We start from the raw sequence: 17012 nt of genomic DNA, 5'->3' as shown, positions 1-17012 counted from the left end.
AGAAAATTGCAGAAAATTCGTTTAATTTTGGTTGTTATGCACCTTGTTCATGTTTTGTGGAATCATGCTTACGTTTTTAAGCCATGGGTGCGTCTAGCTGCTGGCCAAGGATTCCTAGGTGGTGTGAGGGTGGTCTGGACTTGAGTGGCTTGAGTGGTTCGAGCCAAAAGAGCCCAGGAAGCAAGCTAGGTCGATCGGGTTCCAGGAAGTGCACAGGTTTAGGGTTTTGGAGAAGGAGGTTTGGTGATGGGGGTCCAGGCTGCATGGGGCTGGGGGCTGGTGCAGGTTAGGTCCGCCCAGACGTGGGCTACGTCTGGGCGGCGGCGCTCCGGCCAGGGGCGGCCGGAGAAGACCGGCAGCAGCCACGGAGTGGCTGCTGCTCACGGCCGCAGCCGAGACGAGAATAGGGCAACGGGTCCTAGGGTTTCATGTGGGTTCCGGGTCGGGTTAGTGGTCCGGGTCAAGTCCGTGGGTCATGGGTTAAGTTAGTTGGGTCCGGGTCCGGGTTAAGTTAATTGGGCTCGGGTATTTTTAATTTTAAGTTAATTATTAAATTTAAGTTTTTTATTGGGCTAATTAGTTTAATTAAATTAATGGGCTACATTTAAGTTTGTTAATGGGCTTTAATTAATTAAGTGGGCTTAGAATAATTAATTATTGGGCTTAAGTATGTTAATGGGCCAGTCTCAGTGTTAGTGGGCCAGAATTTAAGAAAATGGGCCTGATTGTTAGGGCCAGCAGTTCAGTACAAACCATGAGAAATTGCATGTGTCCTAAATATATATTTAATTATTTTATGCATTAATGTTATTTTAGTATTTATATGTTAGTATAAAAATTAAATTAAATATATATGAAGGACACACATTTTATTTAAGTACATGCATTCATGAAATAATTTTTATGCATGATTTAATGTTTAAAGTTGAGCAAAAGAAAAATAATTTTTATGTTGGAAGTTGAAGTAGTGTGACAATTTGAGGGGGATTCGTCCCTATATGTGAACTATTGAAGGGCAGTTTACTGCCAATTTAAGAGGTGATTCGTCACCGCCACGTACGTTGGTTTCCACGCTGATATTTAATGTATGATTTAAGGTTACACTATGGATACAACCTTGCGATGTTAGAAAATAATTTGCTCAACAATGTTTATGTATTATGTATGATTATGATATTTAAGTTAATTTAAGTTATGTTATGTCATGATATTTTTAAGCATGCTCATTCATGTATATGAATGTATTAGTATTAAAGTGATTAAAATTATTTTAAACCCTCGTTATGTTAGCATGTTGGGCCTCTAGGCTCACTACACTGGTATGGTGCAGGTGAGTACGTAGAGGAGGATGTAGTACCCACCGGCGGCGAGGACATATGAGCAGACATGCAGTGACCCCGTGACCGTGATCGTCGTCTGAGTCTTTATGCATGTTTTGATTATTTTAGCATGTTATACATTTGTTTATTTATTTTTAGTTGTTGACAGTATGGGATATTTTATTTAAATATTTTCAGTGCATGCAAATTTTATTTATTTTTGCTTATGTCAGTATTTTATTAAAATGTTTGACTCAGATATTTAATTTATTAAGGGTTGCATTTTTACTTAGTTTATTTATTTTTAAATCTATTTATTATGTGCATATATGTATGGGCATGTATGTACATATTATTATTTAGTAAGTATAAAAAAAAAAATTCTTTTTCCGCATATTTATTTATATTAGAGAGTTAGGTTCGTTTCAGTTGGTATCAGAGCACGGTCCTTGGAGGGGTCATTACTGCTATGCGAGCTCAGAAATCCACGCTACCGGTCTGTAAGTTTTAAGTGTTTATAGCATGATTTACTTTTAAGAATTTAAGTTAGCATTAATGTTAAAACACTTAGTTATGCATGACGATTTACGTAAAGAAATATGTGGTGGTGCAGAATGCCTCCCAGACCGATGAACAGACGTGGGGATTCTACACCTACACCTCCACCTCCACCTCCACCTCCACCTCCACCTCCGCAGAACCCACTTGCAACATTGGAGCAGGCCAATGCTACTTTGATGGCAGGGGTTACTGCTCTATTAGAGCAGCAGACTTCACGTCCTAGAATGTCCCATGAGGAGGACGTAGCTGAGCAGTTCCAAAAGAAGGGGCCGAAGGAGTTCATTGGTACCACCGATCCTTTGGTGGCTGAGGGGTGGATTCGTTCTTTGGAGTCCATCTTTGCATATATGGGGATCACAGATGCGGATAGGGTGAACTGTGCGACGTATATGCTGAGGGGAGATGCAGCTCTTTGGTGGGAGGGTGCTGCCAGGGGAGCACACCTTCCTACACTGTCTTGGGCAGAGTTTAGGCGTATCTTCTACGCCAAGTATTTCACGGAGGATGTGAGGAGTCGCATGATCCGGGAGTTTATGAGTCTCCGGCAGGGGGACATGTCAGTGGTTGAGTATGTGAGCCAGTTCGAGAGAGGCTGTCATTTTGTGCCTCTGATTTTAGACAGTCCACCGGAGAAGATGAGGCAGTTTGTGGAGGGACTGAGAGAGGATATCAAGCACGACGTACGTATGATGGACGTCGCTACATACGAGGCGGCAGTTAGTAGAGCACTAAGGTCAGAGGAGGGTAGGAGAGAGATACAGCGAGAGCAGCAGGGGAAGAGACAGATTCAGTCGGGGTATCAGCGACCATCTTCGCAGCCTCCTGCAAAGATGCAGTTTACTGGGCCGTCTAAGAGCCCGAATCCGCAGCAGAGGCCACAGCAGTTGAGGGGCGGGGCCCCTAATGCTATAGGTTTCCCTACTTGCCCGAAGTGTCAGAAGATGCATTCGGGACCTTGTCTGTTGGGAGCAGGAGTTTGTTTCCACTGTAGGGAGCCAGGGCATCAGATAGCTAGCTGCCCGAGGAAGAAGAACACCGCTGGTAGAGTGTTCGTCATGCAGGCAGAGGAGGCAGATCCAGACACCTCCTTGATCACTGGTATATCTTACCTCTAGTATTTTATAATTTCTTCCTTTGGTTAAAGAATTTTGTTTTCTGTGGAATTGTTGTTATTTGGATTATCTATTTTCATGTTAGAATAAGAAGCATGTTTTACTTGTGATTAGAATTAAGGGTTTTAGCGACTCTTTGGGGAAAGTTTAGTAGTGGTATGAAATTGTTGGGATTCTTCTGCGTGCAGGGAGAATTCTAGTTGGAGACAACTCCACGTTTGCGTTGCTAGATTCAGGGGCTACGCATTCGTTTATCTCCCTGGAGTTTATCAGACGGATAGACATCACACCCGAGATTGTTGACAGTGGTTATGATGTCACTATGCCATCAGGACAGATTATTTCTACCTCTAGTGTCATTCGAGAACTGGAGTTGGAGCTTCAGGGGCACTCCATTCGCGCAGATGTGGTGGTTTTGACATTGAGTGGATTTGATTTGATATTGGGTATGGACTGGTTGACAGTCAATGGAGCTTTGATTGATTTTCGTCGGAGGACAGTGTCAGTGAAACCGCCGGGAAGCAACCCGTTTACTTTTCATGCATCTCAGAGCAGTGATATTCCTCAGGTGATATCTCTTATTCAGGCGAGGAAGTTGTTGAAACGGGGTTGCCAAGGTTTTCTAGCAAGTATTGTCACGGCCACAGAATCACCTAGCAGATCATTATCAGAGATAGAGGTGGTTCGTGACTTTCCGGACGTCTTCCCGGAGGATGTTGCAGGAATTCCACCAGTAAAAGATGTGGAGTTCAGCATCGACTTAGTGCCAGACACCGTGCCTATCTCTAAGGCACCATACAGACTTGCTCCTACCGAGATGAAAGAGTTGAAGGAGCAGATACAGGAATTATTAGAGAAAGGCTTTGTTCGTCCTAGATTTTCTCCATGGGGAGCTCCAGTGTTATTTGTGAAGAAGAAGGATGACAGTATGAGACTATGCATCGATTATCGAGAGCTCAATAGGGTCACAGTGAAGAATAAGTACCCACTGCCGAGGATAGAGGAATTATTTGATCAGTTGCAGGGAGCTTCGGTGTTCTCCAAGATCGACCTGCGATCTGGTTTCCATCAGCTGCGAGTTAGAGAGGCAGATGTGTCCAAGACTGCTTTTCGGACACGTTATGGGCATTACGAGTTCTTAGTGATGCCATTTGGGATGACCAATGCTCCAGCGGTTTTCATGGATCTCATGAACCGGGTATTTCAGCCGTATCTTGATCAGTTCATCATAGTCTTCATTGATGATATCTTGATCTACTCTAGGAGCGTTGAGGAGCATAGGCAGCATCTACAGACAGCCTTGCATACTTTGAGAGAGCATCGTTTGTATGCCAAGTTCAGCAAGTGCGAGTTTTGGCTCGAGCAGGTGGCATTTCTTGGCCACATTATTTCGAGAGATGGGATTGCAGTGGATCAGTCGAAGGTTGAGGCAGTGCAGAAATGGGGTATTCCGAAGAATGCTTAAGAGATTCGCAGTTTCTTGGGTTTGGTAGGATACTATAGGAAGTTCATCAAGGGTTTTTCCTCTATTGCAGTACCCTTGACTTCCTTAACCAAGAAGAACGCAAAGTTTATTTGGAGTTCAGACTGTCAGAGGAGCTTCGATCAGCTGAAGGAAGCACTCACTACTGCACCGGTTTTAGCGATGACAATACCACACGAGGAGTTAGTGGTGTACACCGACGCGTCTAAGCTAGGTTTAGGCGCAGTACTTATGCAGTGTGGTAAGGTTATTGCTTATGCGTCTAGGCAGTTGAAGATTCATGAGCAGAACTACCCGACGCATGACTTGGAGTTAGCGGCAGTGGTTTTCGCTTTGAAAATCTGGAGGCACTATCTGTATGGCAAGAAGTGCAAGATTTTCACTGATCATAAGAGCCTCAAGTACTTCTTCACTCAGAAGGAGTTGAACATGAGGCAACGGAGATGGTTGGAGTTGGTGAAGAATTACGACTGTGACATTAGCTACCATCAGGGTAAAGCTAATGTACTGGCCGATGCTTTGATTCGGAAGTCGTCAGTGGTATCGTGTTTGTCAGTGCAGCTACCACTGCAGAGTGAGATTCAGAGGTTTGATTTGGAGTTTTACTCGAGTGGTCATGCACCGAGCTTGTCGTGTTGACGGTGCATCTAGTTCTGTGAGATCAGATCAGGGATGGACAGTCTACTGATGAGGAGTTGCAGCGATGGAGACAGAGAGATGAGGCCAAGGGTAATCTTCTGTATACAGTTGTGGATGGCATTGTTCAGTACCGTGGTAGGATGTGGGTACCGAACGTCGATCAGTTGAGAGCTGAGATCTTAGCAGAGGCTCACACATCTCCGTACTCCATTCACCCCGAAAGTACGAAGATGTATCGAGATTTGCAGCTATTGTATTGGTGGCCCGGGATGAAGAGAGACATCGGGAGAGTTGTGTCAGAGTGCTTGACTTGTCAGCAGGTCAAGGCTGAGCATCAGCGTCCAGCAGGACTTCTTAGACCTCTTCCTATTCCGGAATGGAAATGGGAGAATATTACGATGGACTTTGTAGTTGGCTTACCGAGGAGTGCCAGAGGTTGCACAGCTATTTGGGTGATCGTGGATAGACTCACCAAGTCAGCTCATTTCTTACCGGTGAGGACTACTTACTCGTTGACATAGTATGCAGAGCTTTATATCAAGGAGATTGTTAGACTGCATGGCATACCAGTGTCGATAGTATCAGACAGAGATCCGAGATTTACGTCTGCATTTTGGAGGAGTTTGCACACTGCATTGGGGACTAGACTTTTGTTCAGTACAGCGTTCCATCCCCAGATAGATGGTCAGTCTGAGAGAGTGATCCAGGTTCTCGAGGATCTACTGAGAGCTTGTGTCATCGACTTTCAGGGCTCGTGGGAGACTAGACTGTCATTAGTGGAGTTTACCTATAACAACAGTTTTCAGTCGTCTATAGGTATGGCTCCTTATGCAGCATTGTACGGGAGGAGGTGCAGATCTCCTGTGCATTGGGATGAGGTTGGTGAGAGGATTTTACTTGGACCTGAGATTGTGCAGCAGACAGCAGATATTGTGACACAGATTCGGGATCGCATGAGGACTGCTCAGAGTCGTCAGAAGAGTTATGCAGATACTCGACGACGAGATTTGGAGTTCGCTGTAGGTGATCATGTATTCCTGAAGGTGTCACCTATGAAGGGAGTAGTGCGATTTGGCCGGAGAGGCAAGCTTAATCCGAGATATATAGGGCCATTCAAGATCTTGGAGAGAGTTGGCACGTTAGCCTACCGTTTAGCTCTACCACCAGGGCTAGCGGCAGTGCACAATGTATTCCATGTATCCATGCTTCGGAGATACATCTCGAACCCGTCACATGTGTTGGATTTTGAGCCTCTTCAGTTGACACCGGAGTTAGCATTTGAGGAGAGGCCTATACAGATCTTGGCTAGGGAGGAGCGCAGATTGAGGACACGGGTTATACCGATGGTCAGAGTCCAGTATCTGAATCACTCGGAGGAGGAAGCTACTTGGGAGACCGAGGCAGATATGAGGACTCGCTACCCGGAGTTGTTCGGGTAAGTACTTTAATTTCGAGGACAAAATCCAATTTAAGGGGGGGAGAATTGTAACACCCGGTATTTTTAAATACGTAAATTCGCATGCATAATTAGGAAATTTATTTATTTAAAATTTTAGATAATGGGTTAAATAACTATGTGCATTATTTGTGCATGATTTAATTTAGTTTTAAGCATTTAACCCATAATTGGTGATTTTATGAGTTTTAGTATTTGAATTATTTTATCGCGTAGACGGGACCGTGAACGAACGAGATGACAACTTTCTATCCAATTTATTTCATGAGCCTTTTAAGAGCCCAAAAATATTATTTTGAGTTTTATTTCCTCAATATTTTTAGTATTTAATTTTATATAATTTTAGAAGTCCGTTTTTATTCAAAATAAGCCAAAATAATGACTTTTTATTTTCTTTAAAATTCCCTTAATTATTTATTTCGGGATTTTTAAATTACTTATCAGATTTTAATTATTAGTTAGAGTTTTTAAGTTATATATTTCATAATTAAAAATCCCTATTAATATTTTATTATCCTAAAAACCTATTTTTAAATTAAAACCTTACCCTAAACCTACCCAACCCTCACGCCTCCAAGCCCTCAGCCGACATCTCCCCCTCTCCTTCATCTTCTTCATCGATCAGAAATCTCCAAGGCTCCATAGCCGATTTTTCTTCGAAGTTTCAAGGTTGCTCGTCGTCCCGTCGTCCCGGATTCGTTCTACACGCTCCTATCTCTTCCTTTAACGGTGCAAGGCATGTTTCTTTCTCAAATTTTCGTGTCATATCAGTGGTTAATAGTGTGCGTGTGTATGCATTAGAATTATTCAAGGAAATTTCAAAAAATTCGTTTAATTTTGGTTGTTATGCACCTTGTTCATGTTTTGTGGAATCATGCTCACGTTTTTAAGCCATGGGTGCGTCTAGCTACTGGCCAAAGATTCCTAGGTGGTGTGAGGGTGGTCTGGACTCGAGTGGCTTGAGTGGTTCGAGCCAAAAGAGCCCAGGAAGCAAGCTAGGTTGATCGGGTTCCAGGAAGTGCGCAGGTTTAGGGTTTTGGAGAAGGAGGTTCGGTGATGGGGGTCTAGGCTGCATGGGGCTTGGGGCTGGTGCAGGTTAGGTCCGCCCAGACGTGGGCTACATCTGGGCGGCGGTGCTCCGGCCAGGGGCAGCCGGAGCAGGCCGGCAGCAGCCACGGAGTGGCTGCTGCTCACAGCCACAGCCGAGACGGGAATAGGGCGACGGGTCCTAGGGTTTCATGTGGGTTCCGGGTCGGGTTAGTGGTCCGGGTCAAGTCCATGGGTCATGGGTTAAGTTAGTTGGGTCCGGGTCCGGGTTAAGTTAATTGGGCTTGGGTATTTTTAATTTTAAGTTAATTATTAAATTTAAGTGTTTTATTGGGCTAATTAGTTTAATTAAATTAATGGGCTACATTTAAGTTTGTTAATGGGCTTTAATTAATTAATTGGGCTTAGAATAATTAATTATTTGGCTTAAGTATGTTAATGGGCCAGTCTCAGTATTAGTGTGCCAGAATTTAAGAAAATGGGCCTGAGTGTTAGGGCCAGCAGTTCAGTACAAACCATGAGAAATTGCATGTGTCCTAAATATATATTTAATTATTTTATGCATGAATGTTATTTTAGTATTTATATGTTAGTATAAAAATTAAATTAAATATATATGAAGGACACACATTTTATTTAAGTACATGCATTCATGAAATAATTTTTATGCATGATTTAATGTTTAAAGTTGAGCAAAAGAAAAATAATTTTTATGTTGGAAGTTGAAGTAGTGTGACAATTTGAGGGGGATTCGTCCCCATATGTGAACTATTGAAGGGCAGTTTACTGCCAATTTAAGAGGTGATTCGTCACCACCACGTACGTTGGTTTTCACGCTGATCAGTATTTAATGTATGATTTAAGGTTACACTATGGATACAACCTTGCGATGTTAGAAAATAATTTTCTCAACAATGTTTATGTATTATGTATGATTATGATATTTAAGTTAATTTAAGTTATGTTATGTCATGATATTTTTAAGCATGCTCATTCATGTATATGAATGTATTAGTATTAAAGTGATTTAAATTATTTTAAACCCTTGTTATGTTAGCATGTTGGGCCTCTAGGCTCACTACAGTGGTATGGTGCAGGTGAGTACGTAGAGGAGGATGTGGTACCCACCGGCGGCGAGGACATATGAGCGGACATGCAGTGACCCCGTGACCGTGATCGTCGTCTGAGTCTTTATGCATGTTTTGAATATTTTAGCATGTTATACATTTGTTTATTTATTTTCAGTGGTTGACAGTATGAGATATTTTATTTAAATATTTTCAGTGCATGAAAATTTTATTTATTTTTGCTTATGTCAGTATTTTATTAAAATGTTTGACTCAGATATTTAATTTATTAAGGGTTGCATTTTTACTTAGTTTATTTATTTTTAAATCTATTTATTCTGTGCATATATGTATGGGCATGTATGTACATATTATTATTTAGTAAGTATATATAAAAAAAAAAAATTTCTTTTTGCGCATATTTATTTATATTAGAGAGTTAGGGTCGTTTCATTTCGAACCTCCCTAGACCGGACCCTTCGATCCCTTACTTCGGACCGTCCAAACGTAGGTAAAATCCCCGGCCATTACTCGACGTCCTAAGTTTGATTATCAATTCTCTAATCACGTTTAATCCAAAATTAAATTAATTAATTACGATTAATCCCTTAATCACTTTATATTGGATACAGGTCACTACATTCTCCCCCACTTAAAATATTTTGTCCTCGAAATTTGAAGTCTTGAGGAAAACACCGTAAAACAAATCAAATGTTCTTTATTACAACTAAACATTTTAAATACAACATCTTCAAAAATAGAATTACGCAGATCAGAACAACTCTTGATGCTCAGCTAGCATCCGGCTCTCCAACTCCCAAGTTGCTTCCTCTTTTCTCCTACGCTGCCAATGCACCATCACCAAAGTTATAAGTTTGAGATTCGGGAGGACCAGAAGCTCCAAACAGAGTTTGGAAGCTCCAAAGTGATCTGAGCCATAGTTTTGGGTTTGGAAGATCTAGGGATTTCGGAAGCATAAAAGTGGGATCGGAAGCTCCGAACGTCCCGAATGCCAGTTTTTCGAAATATTACGTAAGCAGTGATGTCAGTGAGATTGAAAGCTCCGAAGTGGGATCGGAAGCTCCGATCTAATGTTGGCAGTTAGCCTCTAGAACAAAGACACGTGGTTGGCGGAGAGAGATCGGAAGCATGGATTGGAATTTCCGATTGGATCGGAAGCTCCGATCGTTGTCTATATATAGGGGTGCCGAGGTTCATTTCTATTTGCCCATTTCCTCTTCTCTCTCGTTCCTAGCTTTTTCTAGTCAGTTTTAGGGGTTCCTATGCGTCCTACTGGAGGGCCGAGAGTGGCGGAGAAATGCGGGGGTAGTAGCGGAGCATTGCATGAGTTTTGAGGCAGTCGCCATCAGCGGGATGACGATGGACGCTGGTATAATTTTGGATCCCTATAGAAATTAGGGAGTATGTAATAGCTTAGTTAAGGATTTTAGAGTGTTATACGTGATATGGTGATTATTGATTATAGGATTGGACTTTGAGAACCTGGACTGCTAGGATGCTAGGGTGCTTGATTTGTCTGAATAGAGGTACGAAAGTACTATCTGAGATATCCTGGTTGAGTATGCATGTTCTATGTTTGCATGTTTTATGTGGCATTAATTATATGTGCATTTATTATGTCAATGATATTATGCTGCATGTATTGACACGTTGAGCCTGTATTTCATTGATACTACCAGTAGAGGGGTCGCTCAGCCTCGTTATATTTTGTGGATGTGAACCATTGTTTTGGACCCGGATATATCCACGGTTTATGGTATGGGAGTACCTCCTGATGAAACGGCTCAATGTGCTACATACCATGGCGCCTTTGACTGAGCAGAATTCTTTTGAGGATAGGTGTCCTATACCTTCACTTGCATTGCATTCATAGCACCTGTATACTCATACTTTCGTACTTGGCGTTTTATGCTCATGTCCATGGTTTTATTCTGGACACCCCATTCCACGGGGCAGGACTTAGGTTGGACGGACCGGGGGTACCGGTCGTTGATCTGCAGGGAGGATTGGATCGTTCCAGGTTTTCTGTATTGATAGAATTAAGTTTTCGATTGGGTTGTATTATTATTATTTGAGAAACCGGTTGTTCTGCTGGTAAGATAGTATGACTGTTTATTTAAATGTTCTACTGTATCTGTTGTCTTTAATTGGTTAAGTAAATTTCATGCTTAAAATTTGTTTAAGAAGTGATCCGGGTTGGGTCACTACATTTCCACCCCTCAACCCTTGAGTAAATGCGTTAATTTGGAATTTTGTTGTGCAGGTTCGGAACTCCAAGGTTGTGATATTCATGCACTTCACAAAATCCATAAACGACTCCTCTTTTATCCTCTTTACATCGAACAAAATAATTGTAGTATTCTTGTGCCTCTTACTACTGGTAAACTCGTGCAAAAATTATTGCTGAAGTCTTGAAACAAGGTGATGGTACCAGGTTCGATCTGGTTGAACCACTATTGAGCTACCTTCACTAGTGTGGTGAGGAAAACTTTACACTTGGTCCGATCGGATTAAAATGATAATATGGGTGTGTTCTCAAATCATCTAAAAGGCTCCCTGGATCAGTATTCCCATAATATCCCCTTTCAAAGCTTGCCTGAAGTTGCTTGGAAAAGTCTCCCCATGATCTCTTGAGAGAAGAGCGTCTCTTTTTTTGTTTAGAGAGGCCAACATCTTCCATATATCCTGCAAAACCCTCGCCAACTATCTAAGCCTCGCTCTCCTCATCACCATTTTTATTCTGATTTGTCCCTTTCTCATCCTCGTGTTCCTGACCGCCCCTCAGAGTGTGGTAAGGTATCTCTTACTACTTCTTGGACTATCACTGTAGAAACCCACCCATTCCAGGATCAACTTCTTCTTAGACTAAATGATGCAATAACTTAATAATAAATATAAACTTGTAATAAGAAGAAACTAACAACCAAATTAACATTGCAACCATCAAGATACAGCCGGAATAGAAACTTTAGTAATAAGATAAACCAAAATCCATCACTGAAGTCCACAGCATATCCTCTAATGTCTGAATACTCCTCTCGGATTGACTGTTAGTCTCTGTATGATATGTTGTACTCAAACTCAAAGTATTACCCAAGGCTCACTGAAATCTATCCCAAAACCGTGAGGTGACCCTCGGATCTCTATCACTAACTATACTCAGTGTTAATCCATGAAATGTACAGTCTCCTAAATGTACAACCTCACCATGCGATCAAAATTTAACTCGTGGTTGTACGAAAGAAAATGTACAGACATGGACAACCTTTCCACAACAACCCATATGCATCTCACTGCCTGGAGTACATCAGATAGTGAGTGAAAAAATCCATCGTCACATGCTCCCACTTCCACTCTGGAATCTCCAAACAATGCATTAAACCACCCGGCCGGCCGACGATGCTTAGCCTTGAACTGTTGAAAAACTAGGAATCGGGATACATATTGATAAACACTGTGCTTTGAACCTTTCCAACAAAATCTCGTACGTATATCCTTGTACATCTTTGCACTGTTTGGAAGAACGGTGAATCTAATACGATAAGCCTGAGACAAAATATCTTCATGCAAAGTCAAATCATGAAACACAACTACTCTGCCAGAAAAACACAAAAATCTGTCTGTTTGGAAATGGAAACTAGAGGTGTTGTCTCCCTGAGAAAGCTTGGCTAAATTCTGCGTCTTCAAATCAGAACACTGAACTTTTTGGATACGAGTAAACAACACTGGCTCAGATAATAGAGAAAAGACTATGATCCCTTGTTGTTCTTTCTTGTGTCAAAACATGAAACCCAAATAACAACATTCCTAAACTACACTGGATACCGCACTAGTGCAAAGAGAAATAACATATACCTTACGACTAAGCGAGTCTTCAGCTGGATTCGCATAACCTAGATGGTACTTGATCTGACAATCGTAATCCTCGAGAAGATCCATTGTAGTACCTAAAATCCAATCTACTAAATCACATGCATTAAATCAAATAAATATTAGGATTATTATTTTTAGTTTTAATTGATTAAATTCTTTATGTGAATTATGTGTTAATAAAATATTTTTTTTATTTATTTAAATATTTTTTATTGTACTAACTATTTAATTAATATTTTTAATTGTTTAAATTTATGTTTCTAAATGATTTTATTGTGAAATTTAAATTGTTTTAATATTTTAAAGGTTTAGACTTGCATATTTAAATAATATTTAAAATTATTTTAAACGTTAGTTTAGTTTGTTTAAAGTTATTTTAATCGCTCTACTTGTTATTTAAATATTTTACTCATTGTCGTGACATCAGAATATTTAAAGTGTTTAATTCTTAAAATTTTCAAATTTGAGTATTTGCGGAATTTGGGCCTAACACTTATAAAATACTACATATTGTATATTATATATTATTTTACATATACACTTAAAATGCATTTCTCAGCACAAAGAAGCCCAATCCTTCAAGCCCAAATCCACGCCCATCCTCTTTTCCCCTCCCTCAAGATATAGCCGATAGATTTCTTCCGCTTCCTCTCCATTTCACCCTCACGCGATCGGCACTTTTCTTCTCTAGCCATCGGCCGCCGCTAACTATCTTTTTTTCGGCAAAGTTTTTCCCCTAGGCGAGCTGAATGGGCTGTTCCACCATTTCTTCAACTCGAGTTCCAGCTGCTTGAAGCCCTCAATCCGACTTTTCCTAGCGTGAGGCAAGATTATGGGTTTTCTTTGGCCACCAAGTAGATTATTACATTGTGTTCTTGTTTTCCTGCATGTTTACGAATTTTTTTTGATTTTATGGGTTGTCCGTGTATTTTGTGCATTTCCCACACATGCCGTTGAGTTCCCTGTTTCCCTTGCTTTAGCCGTTCGAGTTTCTGATTCCATTGGGTGTGTTGCTCATACTTGTGCTCGAACTATGTTGTTTTTCTGGTAATGATTAGTTGTAAGTTAGAAGTTCATGTTAATGTATGCATTCTTGTCTCAGTTTCAAATTCCCTTTGTGATTGGGCTTGTGTTGTTTCGAGTTTTTCTTTTTGTTGGGATGGTGAATTAGGGGCTACCATGGGAGAGAATGTAGCTCCCATGGTAGTTCCTAGGATGCGTGAAATGGCTATCAAGGTTGGAGGCGAAAGGCTGTCAGTTTGGTGTTAAAGGGATCAGGTTTCAGGAGGGGCAGAGACTGTTGCTTGGACTGGGTTATTGACTTGTGAGGGAGTTGGTCTTAAGGGTTGTGCGGGACTTGGAAGTGGTCTAGGTTTTAAGTCAAGTGTTGGGAGCATGAGAATTTCATGGTTAAGTTTTGGAGAAGGGAGATGAGCTTTCGAGCAGAATTTGCTAAGGGTTGGGGGCTGTCCGATTATGGTCTGTAAAATAGTGTTACACTCATGTTTTGGTGAAGTTCATGGGTCTGGAATTACCTTAGGATGTTAGAAATATGTCGTTTCAAGTGGAAATTAATTCGGTTAATTTTTGGATAAGTTCTAGGGTTTTGAGTATAGAGGCGCAGAATTTTTACGGTCTAAGCTTGCTGTATGGAAATTTGAATTTATAGCATGATTAAGCAAAGAAGGGTGCATTGAGGATGACTTATTTATTTAGTTCTAGGTGTGAGGGAGTCGTGGTTTTAAGCGGAACTCTTTTTGAGTAAGAATCGAGTGAGTTATAAGCTTTACGGGCGAACCGCTCGGAATTTCCTAAGCGCAAATTTTTGGTTTAGATTCCTATCCTTGGTTTGCTCCCGAAATCACCATCCCGGTCATCCATATTTGAGTGTTTTTCATGATTATCGAGTAAATATTTACAAGTAAATTACATCTACATATGCATGCTAAGTTTCTAAATCATGGCAAGAAAGTATGAAAGAAAATATTTTACGAACGAAGTGAGATGATTGTGACTATATTTATTATGGGTTTGGACGAGTTGGCAGACATTCTGACTTCCCTTACCAAATTTATGGGTTTGGATGAGTTGGGAGAAATCCTGATTTCCCTTACCAATTATGGGTTTGGACGAGTTGGGAGAAATTCTGATTTCCCTTACCACGTATGGCTTTGGACAATTTGAGAGAAATCCTGGCTTCTCTTACCAAGTATAGGCAAGACGAGTTGGGGGTTATCTTGACTTCCTTGTGGCATAGTGCACTGCAGCCATGATCATTATCGAAAGTACAGAGTCACAATTCAAGGATCTAAGTTCACAGTTACAGTTCAAAATTTATATGACTATGTTTCAGTACAGTTTATTCAGTTACATTCATTATGTTGGACTTAGCCATGCATATGTTATATTTAAGTTATCCCTTTTGGGAAGTCTATTTTGTTTAAAGAAAGGGCACAAAGTATTATTCAGTTCAGTTTATTCAGTTCAGTTCATTTTGTTTAGTTTCAGTTATGCATGAGGTTCAGATTAAGTTTAAGAAAGTTCCAAGTTTAAAAGTATGAGTTATGTGTGAGTTCATTGCATGCAGTAAGTCTCATTCTTTTTTATCATTTAACTTGTCTGAGTAAGTTCCAAAGTATTATAAGTACAATATTTTAAGTATTTCCGCATGTATTTTAAACCCTTGTTACTTCACCATATTCTTGTTGGGATCCTAGGCTTACTACATCTATTTGGTGCAGGTAAAGTTATTTTTGAGATCGATGGGCAAGACTATCGAGTAGATTGTTATGCGGGCACAACACATCTCTCCAACCTATGCTAGTTTTCCGCAAAAAGTTTACTTTAATGTTTTATAGTCTTTCATTCTTAAGGATTTATCGATTGTATTTGGGCATGCAATTATCAAATTATATGATTTATGGACGTTTGGAAATGGCGAATAATTTTCTTCGGTTCTTGTTCATTTCTCGGTCTAGTTTATTCAGTATTGTTGGTTGTATTTTTAGTTGATTTCTGTGACAGGCGGGTTTAAATATAAATAGATATGTCATGCCGAAAATTTTCTTAAAATCCTCATTTTATTTAATTATTATTTAAAGTAGAGTTAGGGTCGTTTCAGTTGGTATCAGAGCATGGTTCTGGTTTGGGTTGTTCCTACTGCCGGTTGCAAGAAACTCGAGAAATCTCGCCTTAAATTTTGTAAGTTTAATGAATTTTATGTGTTAGTCATACTTGAATTGATACTTTAAATATTTGATGTCTTCTTTGTATTTAAAAAAATATTTTCAAAACTAGATGTTTAATTTATTTAAATGTGTAGCTCAGTGTTTATTTTCGTTTAAAAATTTCTTCTAGTAGTTTAAAGTGCACCATTTGACTGTTTATTTTTATAGCATGCGGTTCCAAGTTAAAAGAAGTTGGTGTAACAATATTCTTTCCAATTTTATGCAGTACGTGGTTGTTGTTTGAGTTATTAGGTAGTGTTAACAATTTGGATGAGAATGTAGGAGTTTGTTGGGAAACATTAAACTTGCGTATTTGGAGATATTAATTGTGTGCTATTATTGTAAGTTGTTTTCTTATAACTGCATTTTAATCGGGTACAACTAAGTGAATAGTTTATTTATGAATTTCTAGACATGTGTTTTGTTAGTCAAGTTTATGAATAGAACTCGTGTGAAGATTTGGGATACAAACTTGATTGTATATTATTATGGATAGTTGAATTTTCTTTGTTTATTTGGACAAGCATGATTTTTGGGAAATATTGAGTCGGTTACTATGAACCTTTCAATTTTGTGAACTATTATTCCGATCATTAATTTCCTTGTTCTTCAATTGTTCTTGCATCCTTTGCAACATATTTTTTTGAGTATCTGAAATTTCTTTGCACTTCCTTTGAGTATTTATGGATTCGTATGACATTAATCATCGTTTAATTCTGCCTCTTTGGCATTAGTTGAACTTCTTAGTAAAATCTTGTTAATGTTTCACACTTCTTGAAATTTTTCCTGCGGTTTTAGAGCCACATGTTGATGTAAGTGAAATTCACTTTTTCTTTTTGGTAATCTTCTCATGTTGTGTGGCTGACATCTGATTTTATTTTGAGACCGTTGTTTTCCCTGATTATTAACTTGTGTGGACTTCTCTCAATCGAAGTCACACCGATTGCTCTGAATTGTGTTTGGATTGTTTGAACTTGATTTCATTACCCATGGATGAATGATCATGAGATTTGTATTTTTTCGACTCGTATTCATTATTCATGGAGCCTCCATTATTATTCATTCATTCCTAGAATTGAATTATGAGTGAGTTGTTTTCACTTATCTAGATTTTTATTTTCAACTCGTTTGTTTGTAATGCTTGCATTATTTTATTTTATATTCAGCAGCATTACTTGTATGTCTGTTTCCTTTCATGATTCATCAT

The sequence above is a fragment of the Henckelia pumila genome, chromosome 4 (genome assembly GCF_033568475.1).
Source record: "Henckelia pumila isolate YLH828 chromosome 4, ASM3356847v2, whole genome shotgun sequence".
NCBI classification, from domain to species: domain Eukaryota; kingdom Viridiplantae; phylum Streptophyta; class Magnoliopsida; order Lamiales; family Gesneriaceae; genus Henckelia; species Henckelia pumila.
The sequence above is the reverse complement of the archived record's forward strand: the minus strand, read 5'-3'. Positions refer to the sequence as shown.